General features: G+C 37.3%; 1 long non-coding RNA gene across 1 annotated transcript; it reads right to left on the bottom strand.

Moving 5' to 3' along the window:
* Nucleotides 1-12,044: 12,044 nt before the first annotated feature.
* LOC121050784 lies at nt 12,045-14,536 on the bottom strand. The gene is made up of 2 exons (XR_005803857.1): nt 12,685-14,536; nt 12,045-12,314 (listed from the first exon to the last, which is right to left on the bottom strand). It is a non-coding gene; the product is annotated as an uncharacterized LOC121050784 (long non-coding RNA).
* Nucleotides 14,537-16,212: the final 1,676 nt, after the last annotated feature.

Below are 16,212 nucleotides of genomic sequence, written 5' to 3'. Positions count from 1 at the left end.
GATTTGATCTTGTTTCTTGGAAAGTTGAGTAGTTTCATACTTGAGGATCAAGCCTTTTTGTTTGATTAGTTTGTGAGGAAGTCAATATGCTATTTTGGGTTTAGGATAAAGGAAGAACCTTTTGCCTTGAACTTTGACATTCGCTACTTTTTAAGTGTTCACATGGAAACATTGAACTTGCATAATCGAATATGTAGATCTTTTCAAGGGTGTGTTTGGATCCTGGAGAGAATTTGTTGATTTGGTTTAGAAAGCAAGGTCCAGCTGTCAGCATTTCTGCAATTCTCTTCTACTTTGCATAAGATCCAAGCACATTTGAAATGAAATTTGGATTCTTGATTATGTATTCTACTTGATTAATTCTTCTTTCCTTTGTTTGATTTCTCTAACTTTCGATTTACCAAGGTATAGAATTGCTTGTGGCACTAATGTTTTAATAACAAAATGTGCTAATTCTATGCCAGAAGATAATCGGTAATTTCAAATGGAGCTAAATAGTTCTCTGTAGTTTTCTTTTTAAAGATCCTCTGCATCAGTCAACCTTATACATGAGAACATTCAATAGAAAGTGCTGATCATGAATATTACAAATAGTAGTTCACAGTAAACAAAACGATAAGAGGCAATGCAAAGTGGTGCCCATGTGTTCTTTTAATAGATATGAAAATCATTTACTCACACTTATTGTCATCTTGCTTGGTTTAATTTTTTTCAATTACAACTTGCAGATGTGTATTCTCATATTTGTGGGAACAAATGGTGAAACCTACTTCAATACAGCTGCTCTTGTTTCTTGTTACTTGCAGACTCTGGCCTCCCTCTACGGCCACTGTCTTTGACCTCAATATTTACATCTATGACGAGCGCGAGATCGATGGCCTCAAGGCCTTGTTGTTCGGCAGGGATGGCGCCATTGATTCCAGCTCTTGCTTGAAAGGCTAGTGGGGAACTTAGGTAAGCATTTGTTATCTGCTAGTTCAATTGCGGTGATTTTGAATAAGTTACTTTTGTAACTATAGAGGAATTGTTGTTTTTTTTTACTGTTAGTTCATTTGAGGATTGGTTGGTGAAATTGAATTTTAAGTTGGATTAAATACTTATTACTCCTCAAACTTTTCCTTGAAAAACAGTTTAGTCCCTCGCCTTTCAAATTAAACTGGATAGTCCTTATTCTTTCTAATTCTCACACAATAGGTCCAAAACAGGTCTAAAATGACTATTATACCCCCGAGATCCTTTTTTTATTTTTTCTCTCTATTTTTTTATTTCTTTTTTCTGCATTTCTCTCTCTCCCTCCCCATTACTTCACACAAACTTGAACCGGGTACAGTCAATCACAATTGCTCGGAGCAAAATCTCAACACAGACTCCGAAACCCGGAATTGTCTTGATATCTCCGGGTAATTGGCTCCGGTGGCCAGGCGGAACAGGTCGATTCCGAGGCGGAGGTCCACGGAGAGACTGAGCGGGGAGCCAATCGGGTCCCTTCACTCGAGTAAGGGCTCGAGCAAGGAGCAAAGCCACTTGAAGGTTGAGGAGGTCATTCGGAAAGAGGTCTTGAAGGTGTTGGGAGTGCGAGGGAGAGGGAGGCCGAGTTGGGCCGAGAGAGTGGGCTCAGAGGAGTCGAGATGGGCCCGCTTGCATTTGCGGGAGGGGGAGAGGAGGGAGAGGGTGGCGGCGATTTCTTGGGAGGAGAGGAAGTGGTGGATGGCGGGGAAGGCATGGTTGGGGGAGGAGGAGGAGGAGGAATCGGTGGAGGGATTAGGGGAGAGGACGAGGAGGATGAGGAGTTTTAGGTTGGGAAGCTGCAGTTCTAGCGGGGCTTATTGGTGGGCATGGTGGAGGATGAGGAGAAGGAGAGGTGGCTAAGCTTAGGGGGACGACAACGGAGGTGGAGATGGAATTATGGCGGCGGAGCTTCCATGAGGGGTGGAGAGGGCCACCAGGAGCGGCAGAGTGGTAGTGAGTGCAGCGGATCGAGTGGATACGAACTTGGAGAGAGAGAGAGAGAGAGAGAGAGAGAGAGAGAGAGAGAGAGAGAGAGAGAGAGAGAGAGAGAGAGAGAGAGAGAGAGAGAGAGAGAGAGAGAGAACCAGAAGAAGAAAAAAAGAGAAAAATTAAAAAAAAAAAAAAAAAAAAAAGAGAGAGAAAAAAAAATCTTAGGGGTATAATAGTCATTTTAGACCAAAGAATAAGGACTATCCAGTTTAATTTGAAAGGCGAGGGACTAAATTGTTTTTCAGGGAAAAGTTTGAGGAGTAACAAGTATTTAATCCTTTTAAGTTTATTTGTAGAGATTCATTACTGAGAAGAGTGTTTGTATTTGGTTTATGTAGGTTTGAATTTGGTTTATCCGAAATTTTGAAATCTAAGAGTGTTTGTATTAGGATCAGTGAAGTACGAACTCCATCTGGAATGGTATTAAGTTAGATGCTTGAAGCTCTATTATGTAAAGCTTGACATATGATGTATTCTGATTTCCTAAAGTTCATATATGGGACAGGTGTGGGGATGGGGATATGGAGGTGAAGGGCAACTTGGTCTGGGCTCATGGATACATATGGTGTCCTCCCCTCATCCTATACCTTGAATCAAGTCCTCTTCTCTATACTAATACAATGGCATACAGGGTGGTTCTTGCGGAAGCTATTTATTTTTCATTGAAAAAGTCTTGGTTGTCATAACACCCACCTATTCAATGTAAGGTTTCAGCTGATTTGGTAAAAGTACTAATTTATTAATCATATATGCATCTCTTTTTGAATTGCAAGGAAAGAATGCTAGCATCAAAAATTGCAAACCAGAATGAAATGGATAATGCTTATTGTGTGGACATATTTCTATGAAATCTCCCTACCTTCATAGTGTTTTGTTTCTTCTTGGCAAAAAAAAAAAAAAACCATTAGTAGTAGGTCGTGTATTAGCCCTTCTTGTTCTCAGCTTTCCATCAATGATTATAGTGAACTAGTGATGAACAAAAGAAGATAATTTTTGTTCTTTATTTTTCTTAGGCATAGGAACTTGTCTTGGAAAAAAAAGTTTATTTTTATTTAGTTTTTCTCTACTTAATGAGCAAGTTGTTAAAGCTTCAGGTCTGAAGATGCTCAGACTTTGACATTACAAACCTTGATGAAGCAAGTATGTCACCGGGACTTGAAGTTGGAAAACACTTTGTTGGATGGAAGTCCAGCTTCTCACTTAAAAATATGTGATTTTGGGTATTGATCAAAGGTATTATTCTCTGTTTTCTATTTGTTACCTATCTTTTTCTTTTGGATAATGTCTTTGTTACTTATCTAGTGTATAGTTTGTGTTCACACTTTTAATAGAAAGAAATTAAAGGGAGCTCAGAGCTAGTCAAGATGAACTTCTAATAGAGCACTTTTTTCTATATCAGTTGCCTTGATGGATTACCGTAGCTAATCATTTGTATACATTTCTTGGATTATTATCTTTTATGTATCTAATAATTGGTAGCTTTGGGATCAGAGCACTCAGTGGTTTGTTTTCTTTTGTGTGTGTTTTCCATATGTTCAGAAGTTTTACCAACGGAGTTATACATGTGGGGGAAGAACTCATATGGGCAGTTTGGCCTTGGAAAGAGTAAGAATGCTGCTTTGTGTTGATTTTGTTTCTAAGTTGTCAACTCTGTATTCCATTTTAACACTTCTTTCTCAATAGTAGTTTATTAGCCATTGAATGGTAGCTTGGAACTGGTTCCTATTAATTTTATATTCTTCTCATACGCAGGAGGAGCAAAAGCAGTTCATGTACCAACAAAAGTTGAATACTTGGCTGGAATCACCATTAGGATGGTAGCTTTGAGATCAGAGCACTTGGAGGCTGTTACTGGTATAATTTAAGACATCTTAATTAAATAGCTTTAAAAGAGAGATAAAGGTATGAGTCCCTTTCAGAATTTCAGTTGCATAGAGTTTAATTTGTCACCATAGCAATCATTAGATCACTTGATGTTCAGAAAGTTTAGAATGTGAGTTGATTAAAGATGCTAGAGTTTGGTGGCATATGATGTTATCGTTAAGTAGTACTAATAACTGCAAATATACAACAGCCCTAGAGGATTTGTCTTCACAGGTTAAAAGAAACTCTGGACTATGTATATATTTTAACTTCTGAAAGGGACTCATACCACTACTACAAAAATTTAATCACACAACACTAAACACACAACGGAATAGAAATCTTCTGTTGTGTGTTTAAGTAAAATCTATTGTACAACGGTATTAATAATGTTCCGTTGTGTGAATATCAACAAAGTAATAATTTTTTTCTCAGAACTACATTGCACAACACAATTAAGTGTTGTCCGTTGTCTGAGTCTTAAAAATTTAGCGGCAGATTTCCCTCCACTCTCGAGTCTTGGTTGCCTCTTGAAATCTGAAATTTGGGGTACTTAGTACAACGGTGCTTGACATTGTCCGTTGTGTGATTGAAAACTAGACACCAAATTTTGAGGAAGCTTGCTTGGATATCTTCCACTAGGCAAACCTTGTGCAAGATGTAAAAATCAGACAACAGAAGTTATACTTTTCTGTTGTGTGAAGTGGGAACATAGGTGGCAGCATTTTGAGCCAAAATGCAGTAGGCGGCATATTTCCCTCCATGTTTTGACATTTTGATTTTATGTCATACACTCTTACGATAGTGTGTTGTGTTTCTGTTGTGGGATGGACTTCAGAAGTAATATTTGAAGTTCAAATCATTTCTTTTCCTATCATTCTCTCTCTCCCCTGCATCATGTCCGAAAGAAAGAAAAAAATAACAAAAGAAGAAGAGAGCTAGAACCACTCAACCTGCTGAGCCTGAGCCTATCTCTCAGTCCGAAAGCCAACTATTTCCTCTCTCTCTCTCTCTCTTCTGTCAAAATACTGAGCCTAGGACTCTCTCTCAGTGTAGCTCCTCACTTCTATTCTTTCCTCCCCGATATACCGACCCAAATCCTCTACTCCGATTTACTCTTCTCCTTGAAACCCTAATTCCCCAGTTGTTCTTAGTCTTCAGCGAGAAATTGGGGTTCGCTCTTCACTTCTCCATGAAACCCTAATTCACCTATTGTTACTGACATGGCGACAGAGGAGGAGAAGGACTCTGAAGTTTCGGAGGAGGGGGGATCGTCACAGCCAGTGAGGCTGTGGAATCTGAGGACGAGGAAGGCTCCAATTGGCGGTGGTGGCGGCAAGGGGTTGAAAATTGAGGAGAGAAAAGTGAATTACTTGGACCTTCCCCAAGTATAGCAGCAACCAGCAAGGCCCACCTCACCGACCTCGCTTCTTAGCCTCTGTGCTCGTCCATGGCTTCACCTTCAACACTAAAACTATGCTTACCTCTAAGAAAGAAGCCGAGTGCTGTGCTGCTGGGTTGGCCTTGGATTACTTCGATGAAAACCCACAACCACCCCAGCCCAAACGCACCAAGTGTTTCTCTTTCCCGGCTCAGCCGTCTCATATAGCCTCACTTCCTCCACCTTCATCACCAGGTAACAAGGTTTTAGAGGCTCTCGGTCTCTATAGTTGAATTTTTATTTTTGGGTCTCTAGTTTCTAGTTTTATGTTCTGTTTCTATTGTTGGGTCTCTCGTAGTTCTGATTTCATGTCTGTGTATCAGGTTCCCTGTATCTCACATACAAGGAGAAAGAGATATGGGTGAGTCTCTGTTTTTTAAGGTTGATATTTCTGATTATGTTCTTGAAGAAAGGGTAAAAATTTATGGGTCATGAAGTTGTGAAATTGGAAATGTTTTATCTTTTCATGCTATGTGTTGTTTAAATAGGAAGTTTTGCAATAATGTACATGTCTACTTTGACAAGTATTCCCGAGATACGATAAGGCTTTTTGAAATCAGAAGCTGAAAAGAAGTATCTTGAGAAAGAGGTTGAGCTTCAGAAAACACTGTCTTGATCATTGAACACTGTCTTGATCATTGGGTGCATAGGCATTCGTTGGAGCCGTTACTATTTGCTCCTTGGTTCTGATACTTGTCTTGATTAATTAGCATCTCTGCCTTTGCATAATAACTTTTTGGTTGTTTATTTCTCTAGTGTTCAGAACTTGTTTTGTTGACATGCTAGGAGCTAATGTAGCCTCTCTTTCAGAATGAGACAACTAGCACAGAGGGAAAGAAGGACACTTATGAACTGGAGCTAATGTTGGCAGAAGAGAGAAAGGTTTGCTGTACTTTGTTTTCTTTTACTTGGTAATTTGGTTGGTTGGAGCAATCACATGTGTACATGAAACTTTGAGATTAATTTGTATTTTTCATGATTGACCAGCTATGGCAAAGAGAAAAGCATCAGCTTCAACTAAAGAACATTGAATTGGAGAATCAGATTGATATGAAAAAGAATGAGCTGGAGCACTGCCGCAAGGAGCTACAGCATATGGTAATCATACCGTTGCACTATATTGGAATGTTATAATGATTTTACTACTCACATATATTTCTGGCTTGTATATGATATTCGTTCATACGCACTCTGATTTGGAATATAGTTTGTGGGCTATTGTGTGCCTTAATTGGGAATCAAGTTTTCAGAGGGAGGAGAGAATGGTAACTAGGAGAAATGACGTGAAAGAATTAAAAACACCAATGAAGTTTCCTCCAACTTTATTCTTGTCCACTTATCTGATATTCGATGATATTTGATTGGGTTTGCACATATTGTGATTCAGGTTCAGGTTGCTTTTTTTAAGAATTCAAGATGTTAATTTTATTTGGAAATTTCGGTCTAATGAGTGAACAGAGCTATATGGGTAGTCCGTGAACTCATAGAATTGCCCTTAGAATTGTGGAAGTCCTGATTTAGTACAAGTACTATGGAAACACGATAGATTCTTTGCAAAAAGGCTGCATTTTTAAGGCCCCATTAGCTCTATATCTAACTTGGTTATCTGCATTTTTAGTGTCCCCTTATTAAAAACTTATCTTGGCAGTGCACAGCTGATCTATTTGTTACATTGGCCTTGCTATGAGTGGATGATGCATGTTTCAATTGTCATAATAAGGGCTTTGGAATTATTTGGAGGGGCTGTATCTATGTATATTGTGTGTGCTTCTCATTCTTATCGAAAAGAAATGGTTGGCTTTTCAGGTATCTCTTTCTCTCTCAATCCCCAGTAAGTTTCAGTTGTTTTACCATCTATTGCTCCTCTTGGCAAATTTATTATGGTGGTTGTGCAGTTACTTCTTGCTGTGAAACAGTGCCATGACAAAGGAATATGTGGTTTGTTTGTCTAATGATTGCAACTAGATTTAGGGTTTCCTGGGTCTTTACTGGTTTTGATTACTAGGTGGAGTTGTTTATCTTGCAGTATTTGATTTTCCTAAATTTTTTGATTTTATTTTACAGGAAAAGTCTCAAGTGTCCTCCTGCTATATGTGCTGTATTGTCAGGTACATATAGTTGCTTTACTATTTTCTGTTCGTTCTTACATGATTTGTGGTTTTAGATTTTTTCTTACTGCAATCTGCAAGTACTTTTGTAAACTGTAGTTTTCTTCAATGTAGGCACAGAGTATCCTCTACTCAATCTGAAGACCTGTCTATTACTTCTACTACTTCAGGTACCGAGGTTGGAGAATTAAAGGTATGATGACGACAAGTAAAAGTTTTAGTTCTATATGGAAGCTTCTATTTATTATAATGGGAGGTCACTACTTTATATTCCTTACATGGCACTGGAAGCTTTATATATGATAAACAAATTTTTAATTTAAATGGTCATAACTTCTGTAGATGTTAATTGATTTATACCACATAACAATCACACATTTGTAATTAGATAAGCGTAGAGGTATCCGGGGCCAAAACTCCAGCAATATTTGATGACGTCTAATATTTTGTTCAAATAACTATCCAAAAACACATTGAGGAGGAACTCTACAATTCTGCACTTGAGGTATCTGTTTACTTTCTATTGAGACAGTTATTAATATCACACTAGAGAATTGTTCAAATAACTATTCGCTAAAAAAGAAACGATAAAAAAGAAAAAAGAAAAAAAGAAGCTCAAATATCTCTGCTTGCCTATTGCTAAAACCTACAGTGTGATTACAGGGAAATGCACTCGGGCTTGAACACCATTTACACCGTGGACGTGCATTAGCTGCTTTTAATCATTTTCTTGGTTTTAGAGTTCAAAAATTGAAATCAGAAGGAAAAGGACAAATACAAGCAAATGTTCAAGCAGATGTTCAAACACTTCTTGGACCTATGACAGAAAGAGAAGAGTCTCTTCTTTCATCAGTAAGTTTTATTGTCTAGTCATTTAGTACCATACTTTTCTGTGGACAACAAACTAGTGAAGTGGATCTCTTATCAACTCGAGTACATTCTCTTTTTTTGTTTTATTAAATTTCAGTTTTCCTTCAATAGAATATATTTTTCATTTTACGGTTTTCACCTGACACTAGATATATATATATATATATATATATATATATTAAAAACTGAAAGAGTACAAACAGTAGTGTACTGGCAGCGCCTAAAAGAAGTTAATGTTATACATTCAGTTATAATGACTTATAAGTATTATGTAAAAAAAAAAAAAAAGAACAAACTAAGGTAATAGAGATGGAAAACAAGTTAAGATGGCGCTGGTGCTGTACAAACCATCTTTCAAACAGGTTTCAAAATACATGGCACAACATGTCTAATGGCTTTTTCCAGACATGACCTGTACACATACTTTGTGCCTAGCATGATATGCTTGAGTGGTTCCATGAAGCATATATGAGCTGGATATAATTGATGATCCAGTTTACACCTCTGCTTCATCATTCTATTAGAATTTGGAGAAGCTTGGGTGCATGCATATATATCTATCATTGCTGCAAATTCCCAAATCAATGTGCATTTATTTTTAATTAGTTTTGGCTGCGAGATAGGTAACACATCAGGTTTGTCTCTCTCCTTAAGTTGTGACTGTCTTAGCATACTGGAAATCATGCCATCATTGTGCAAAATTCTGTGGTGGTCTTTCACTAAAAGTTTGGCATTTGAGTAGTGAAATTTTAAGTTTACATTGACTGTGATTTTCATCTTGCATATCATTCAATTTGATTAACAAAGAATTATACACCATTAACAAGCATGTTACTGAAAAAGTGATAAATGTGGATTTTCACAGCCTAGCTATGTTTGCTATACCCTTGTGTACAGGGCTTTTGTCAATAAACTAGTAGCTACCTAAGATTTCCATACTTGAACATGCAGTTTGATTCAAATATCACATGATATACATCAAGGCATCAAGCCTTGCTGACTGAACTTATTTGCTACTTTTCAGCTTCCTACTAACATGCATGGAGGGAATGGAAAGGTTGCGTACATTGATGCTGACCCAGCAGCAAAGGCAGCTGCTGCAACTGTCCTTGGCATCTAAGTTGGCTATGGATTCAGGCCTAAGATTCCATGTAGAAGATGAATCTAGAGCTAATGCTGCACAAGATAATGAACTTGCCCATCAAAATCCTCAAGCACAAGATGGAAATTGGATTGCTCGTATTGCAACATTACTTGTGGGTGAGGATCGAACACAATCTTGTATAGCTTATGAAATTGGAAGGCATAGTTCAATAATGTTTAAATGCTTATAAAGTTGTATATGGTGAATCAATTAGAGTTTGTTTGATGTATCAAAGCTACTTTTAGCATTAATATAAAATTATTGTTCATTGGTAATAATCTCTAATAGATTTGTACAATTCACCTAGCATTGATCTCATACAACACAATGCAGACTAATATGTTGTCTGACTGTAAAAGGATTCAAAATTAAGGCTTCTCATACAACAGTTACTAGATATTAGCCAATTAGATTACAACATTCACACCACAGTTAAGACAATATAGTTGTTGTGTGAACTAACAACCAACAACAGAAAATAACAAAATTATGTTGTGTGAGGTTTATAACACACAATAGAAATAAAATTATCCCTGTTGTCTGAATCAATCAACAGACAAGAGGTATAATTTCATTGTAGTTGTCTGATACTTATCTGAGACAACAAATAAACAATATAGCTGTTGTGTGTTATGAATCTCAGACAACAAAGAAGGAGTAATATCTGTTGTGTGTTATGAATCTCAGACAACAGCGAATTCCTTCTTCTGTTGTCTGAATGTGTCAACACATCCCCGCGCATGCCATGGCAGACACATGCTTGCGCAAAATTCACACAACAGAAACAGGTATTCTGTTGAGCAAAGTATTGTCACACAACGGTGAAATCACCGTTGTGTGATTTTTCAATCACACAACACTCTTTTAGACCACAGTGAGGCTGGTCATCACACAACACAAAATGTCTGTCGTCTGATTAACTTATTGTAGTAGTGTACCCTAGTTTTCAGGTACAATTTTGCTTTACTTGAATACCTCCTGTCGTTGGTATCGTATTCATTTTAGTGAAGACAACTTTGGGTAGGTTGCTATGATCAATAGGACTTAAATAATGATATGTTCACGACATCTTTGGAAGTCCTACATTAAAAAGCCAATGATATTGGTCGGACCAACGCTGCTGTGGCAATTGACTTTGCAGCCCTTTATCCAGAAGTAGTAAGTGCTTTCCAGTGTTTGATATCAACCAACCATGTCTAAAAGATTTGCCTATGCTGGAGTGAGTGTTTCTCATCGGTCACTTATTTCAAATCCCTTGTTGCAGGATTTCATCATTGAAATTGACATTTACATTTTAACAACTCTTGTACTTTCTTATACTTCATATAACAACTCTTGTACTTTCTTACATTTGAAGTGTGTTTGATGTATGAAAATGGCTTATACCATGTTATTTTGGCATCTTATAGCAGAAAATCATGATGCAAAAAATGAAGATGATGATATTGAGGAGCTCATCAAAGCAGTTGCAAATCAGTTGGCAAAGTAGTTGTCAGTGGAACAACAGTTGGAATGATATATAGGAATGATTTTATATCAGCTTTTGATTCAAGTGTACGTAGCTAGGAATGATTTCGTGTTTGGCACATTATCTAGGCTTGAATGTATAGATGTTTGAAAAATGGTAATGGAATGATATGGATTAGAGTATTGATTTTGTGGTAATTACAATCCAATATTCAATCATACAACACAATACAAAACAATGTGTTGTATGACTGTAAAAGAGTTCAAAATTGAGGCTTCTCCTACAACAGTCACTAGTTTGTTACCCAATTTGATTACAATATTCATACCATAGCTAACCAAATAGAGTTGTTGTGTGAACTAACAACCAACAACAAAAGAAAATAAAATTCTGTTGTGTGAGATTCATAACACACAACAGAAATAAAATCATTTCTGTTGTCTGAGTGATCAACAGACAAGAGAGATCATTCACTTCAGTTGTGTGTTACTTACATCAGACAACAAAGAATGAGTTATATCTGTTGTGTGTTATGAATCTCAGACAACGGCAAATTTCTTCTTCTGTTGTCTGCATGTGCCGAGGCATCCCCGCGCATACCCTGCCAGGCACATGCCTGCGCAGAATTCACACAAGGGAAATAGAAATTCTATTGAGCAAACTATTATCACACAACGGTGAAATCACTGTTGTCTGATTTTTCAATCACACAACACTCACTTAGACCACGGTGAGCTTGGTCATTAGACAACATAAATTCACCGTCGTCTGATGACCTTTTTGTAGTAGTGCCTACTCAGATTAGTTTTCCTTGTAACATTAGAACATGTACTTTGTAATCCCTATATATAGGGCTCCTATTCTCAATAATATGATTTACAATTCTCTATTCAATCTCCCTCGAATTCTCTCATACTTAAACAAGTATCATTAAAACATTGATATATTTTTACTTTCCTTTCCTGCACCAACCAAACACCGGAAGAGAAATCAAATGGTCTTAATTTCCTGAATATTTTCCCTTCTTTACTAAACAGAGGAAAGGAAACCTAACAGAAATTTTAATTTCCCTTCTCCATGGGAAAGACAAGGGAATTGATTTCCCTTCCATGAACCAAACAAGGCCTAAGGTAATGAACCTCAAAAAGTAAATGAACAATTTCCTTGGTGCAATATATCAAATGTTACAGTACATGCATATCGATGCAGAAAGTTGTAAACCCATGCTTGTAAGCTTTCGTAAATGTACTCTTCTCGACTCTACGAACGAGTTGTTTTTAGGAAATTTTCTTCGAAATCTTGCTACGGTAGTTCTGAAGTTCGATTTCATATCTTGCTGTAATGTAAAAGGCTAGGACAATAGCAAGTTGATTGATGAATCTGATTGCCTTGTGAGTGAGTAAGCTTTGAGAAACAAGATTCCTGATATAAACACAACAAAAGAAAAGCATCATCAGAACCTGATGCTAAAGTAGGGTATATGGTAGTGTATTTTAAATAACAAATGGATGCCTGGTTGATTTGTAAGGTTTAAAGTTTGTAAGCTATTAGAATGGTGAATTCGTCTAAAATGCAATCTACTTATGGCGCTTAGATGACAAATGTGTGATGGTTGTTTTTCCATAGAGGATACACCGGTTTTAGGATAAAGATCACCCATCAAATACAAGTCAGATAACCATGTTGAGTAGGAATGTGAAGATATTTCCAACAGTTGCAAATGGGTGTTTTTTTTTTTGGCTAGAAACAAATTAATAAAAACCAACAGAACAAGAATGCAAAAGTAACTAACCCCATCAAAACCAACAGGAACAAGCTCCTGGGGAAAAAGTATGGGAAGCATCAGCTCAGAAAAGGAGGAAGGTGGATCGGATACCCAATCTATCGGACACATTCCCCTGTAAGCCAAAGCAGCAATGAAATCCGCTACCCTATCGGCTTGTCTGCAGCCAACAGCAGCTAATTCCTGGAAAAGAAGAGCTAAATGAAAGGATCTTCCAGATTAAATGAGCTACAGTTCAATCCATACAGAACTTTGGAATCTTAATAGCAGAGATAATATGTAAAGAATTTGATTCCATGATAAGAGATGAGAGATTAAGAGAAGCTGCCACTTGGTTGGATTCCAAGGTTCACTGTTGGTAATGGAGCAGCTGTAAAGAGTGCAGAGAAGAACAATATATATGGACCCATCATAAGCTTTCTTTCTTTCCTTCGGTAAAGAATGCTGCTTTTCATATCCTGTGGTTCTAGTTTCTTCATATATGCTTCTACAATTAAAGAGGAATATTCAAAATGCTCTGCTGAACTAATAATTGAGGCATGTTCCTTAGTCCCTAATCTAATTTCGACCCTATATACTTGGATGAGAGGTGAGAGCACACATCCAACAATTTCATATTCATCTCTGTTCTTTTTCCCTTTCAATTATAACCAATTGCCAACGCCAAGAATGGTTGATGCAATCATCTCCGCGCTTCTGGAGCACTTGAGAATAAGAATGTATTTGAGAAAATGATGAGATAATTTTATTCTTCTCACAAGGAGGTATTTATATACTAAGGTTACATATACTAACTAGGTAAGTGCTAATTACAATTATAGGGATAATTACATTCCTAATTGCATACAATAAGTACTTTCCTAATAGAATAAGAATATTCTAAATAGGATACATTGACTCACGCTAACACTCCCCCTCAAGTTGGAGCATACAAGTCACGGATGCCCAACTTGTCAAGTAAGTCATGGAACACCTTGGTGGAAACTCCTTTAGTCAACACATCTGCTAATTGCTCTTTAGTTGGAACAAATGGAAAGTCAATCAACTTCGGGTCTAGCTTCTCCTTAATAAAGTGCCTATCAACTTCCACATGCTTGAATGGAAAAATTGGTTGTGAGCCTATTCACCCCTCCCTCTAGGCTCCTTCTAGGATCTTCATCTTGTCACAACAACTTCCCCAAAAATGGTTGTTCATGCTGCTGCCACTTTGGAAATTGACTACATATCCCACAATCCTGCAAATAGTCACAAAGCCCCAGTTCAGTATGGAACGATCAGATGGAGCCCCCCGCCTCCAGGGATTGTCAAAATAAATTTCGTTGGCTCAGTTCTGGACAACAAAAAGGTTACCGCTGGTTTTGTATTTAGAGATCACAACACAAATCCCATTTTTGCTGGCTCCAGATCGATTGGTCTCTCTTCTGTCCTCAATTCCAAGAAAATCATTGTTGAAGGGGACTCAAAGTTGATCGTGGATGCTATGAACAACAAATGCACCACTCCTTGGCGTCTCAGGAAGGACATCAGATTCCTAGCCAACCAATTTGAAGAAGTCTCTTTCATTCACATCCCCCGTGAAGACAACTTTGTCACAGATGCAATTGCTAATTATAGCCATTCCACATCAAACCTGACGACATGGAAGAAGAAGCTCCCGCTTTTAGTTCTCGCATCGTTTAATTTTGATTATTTTAGGTCTAATTGTATTAGAGGTTTCGTTTTGTAATTTCCTTTTTGCTCCTAAAAAAAAAATTAATCTTGCACTGTGGCACTTTTCCTTAAGTTAATTATTACCATAGCAAGAGATTAAAGTTCCAATCATTTTGGGTTTGATAACTCATTATCTTAAATCCATGTACTAGCTAAAACTTGACTGTGGCACTTAGGATGTCCCTTGTGAGAAATATAGTATCGATAGAATTACAGTGTGATGCTGTCATTTATCAGCTTGTCCCTTAAAGTTGTCCCTTATATACTTGAGCAACAAGACTGTATATTCTGTTTATGATTTGTACCGAACAATAGCAAAGTAGTGAATATACAGTCTTGCTCAAGTAACGGTCGACAACTTTAAGGGACTGTAAGGAACTAATGCATCACAACTACATGTATTGAATTTAAAAGTTGAAATTGTAACAAGCCAAAACTGTGCATTTGTTTTCAACCGTTGGATTCACTTGTTCCTCACAGTCTCTTAAACACTTTCCCTTAAGTGAGCATGTCTCGCTAAATATAGTTAATATTGTGATTTAAGAAGAATTAATAGATTTATTTTTTGTTATAGGGCTAATTTTATATGATATTAACAATTTCATAGTAACAAAAACTTTTTTCTTTCAAAAACGTGTAGCTAATAATGCAAAAATAAACAAAAAGCTAGTAAAGGGTAAAATTCAACCACGGTCAACCTAGTTAGTGATGCCTTGCAGCAGTTGGAGGAGTGAGAGTTGGCTTTATACTGAGGTGAATTGGATCTTGGACTTGAAGAAACTAAATTTGGATAGTGTTGTGTCTAAAGAAGGAGTATGATTGAGATTGAGAGAGGCTTGAGCTCCATGTCGACAAGTTAGGGCTTGAGAGAACCTCAAGAATATGATGAAGTGGTTCTCGGAGTTGGAAAATAATTGCCTCGAGCAATTTGCAGAGAAGCAATAGCATGAGAGTCGGTGATATCCTGATCCTGTAAGAGTTTTAGGAGTCCAGAAGCTAACTGGTCTCTGGGGAAAGTTTGGGTATTAAAGGTAATAGGGTAGATGATAACCATAGAACATATTGGTCTGTGGGAGCAGTGATTGACTATATGATTTGAGAATGTGGGAGTGCCTCCTTGTAGTGTATGAAATAGATAGTCTGGGATAAATTAAACTTTAATGAAATGAATGAAGTGCGGCTACAAGGCTTTTGGTGGAAACTACAAACCAATCTAAACATTGTGAAATAAAGAAGGGAGATAGCAATGTCTCTGGTAGCAAATACGAGAAGGAGAAAATAGCTCACATGCACCTCGACATATATTTTTTTGCTGTATTGGTGTTGGTCAATAAATATAATATATGTACAGCTTCTTATGTTTACACGAACGCTTTTTTCGGTGTTTTTGATGTTATCAATTTTTATCCACTAAGAGGTGCTACAGTGCATACTTTATAGCTTCTTAAGTTTAACATGATGGTGTTTCTATAAACTCAAGCTTCGTTGGCACAAGCTTCCAGTCAATTATTTTCATCACTTAGGACTTAGGGATGGGACTCGTATTTTATGACTACACTACAGTCTAGTGGTGACAGTCATGATTTGGAACAGTTACCTTGGTCACCTTGTTCCATTGATTAACACAACTTGGTTATTAAACTAGCATGTGCCTTGTGTCATGTTATCCATATCATACTGAATGCCACCCTAGTTTGCATGCATTGTCAACCTGAGGACAAGGCCACCCATATAATTAGTTTATCGAATTCAACTACACCGGAGTTGACACTTTAGAAAAGGGACCATCAAATACATTGATATTTTGAAATCAGACTTTTATCATCA

This window comes from Rosa chinensis, chromosome 7 (genome assembly GCF_002994745.2).
Source record: "Rosa chinensis cultivar Old Blush chromosome 7, RchiOBHm-V2, whole genome shotgun sequence".
NCBI lineage: Eukaryota > Viridiplantae > Streptophyta > Magnoliopsida > Rosales > Rosaceae > Rosa > Rosa chinensis.
This window is presented reverse-complemented; position numbering and strand designations above follow the sequence as displayed.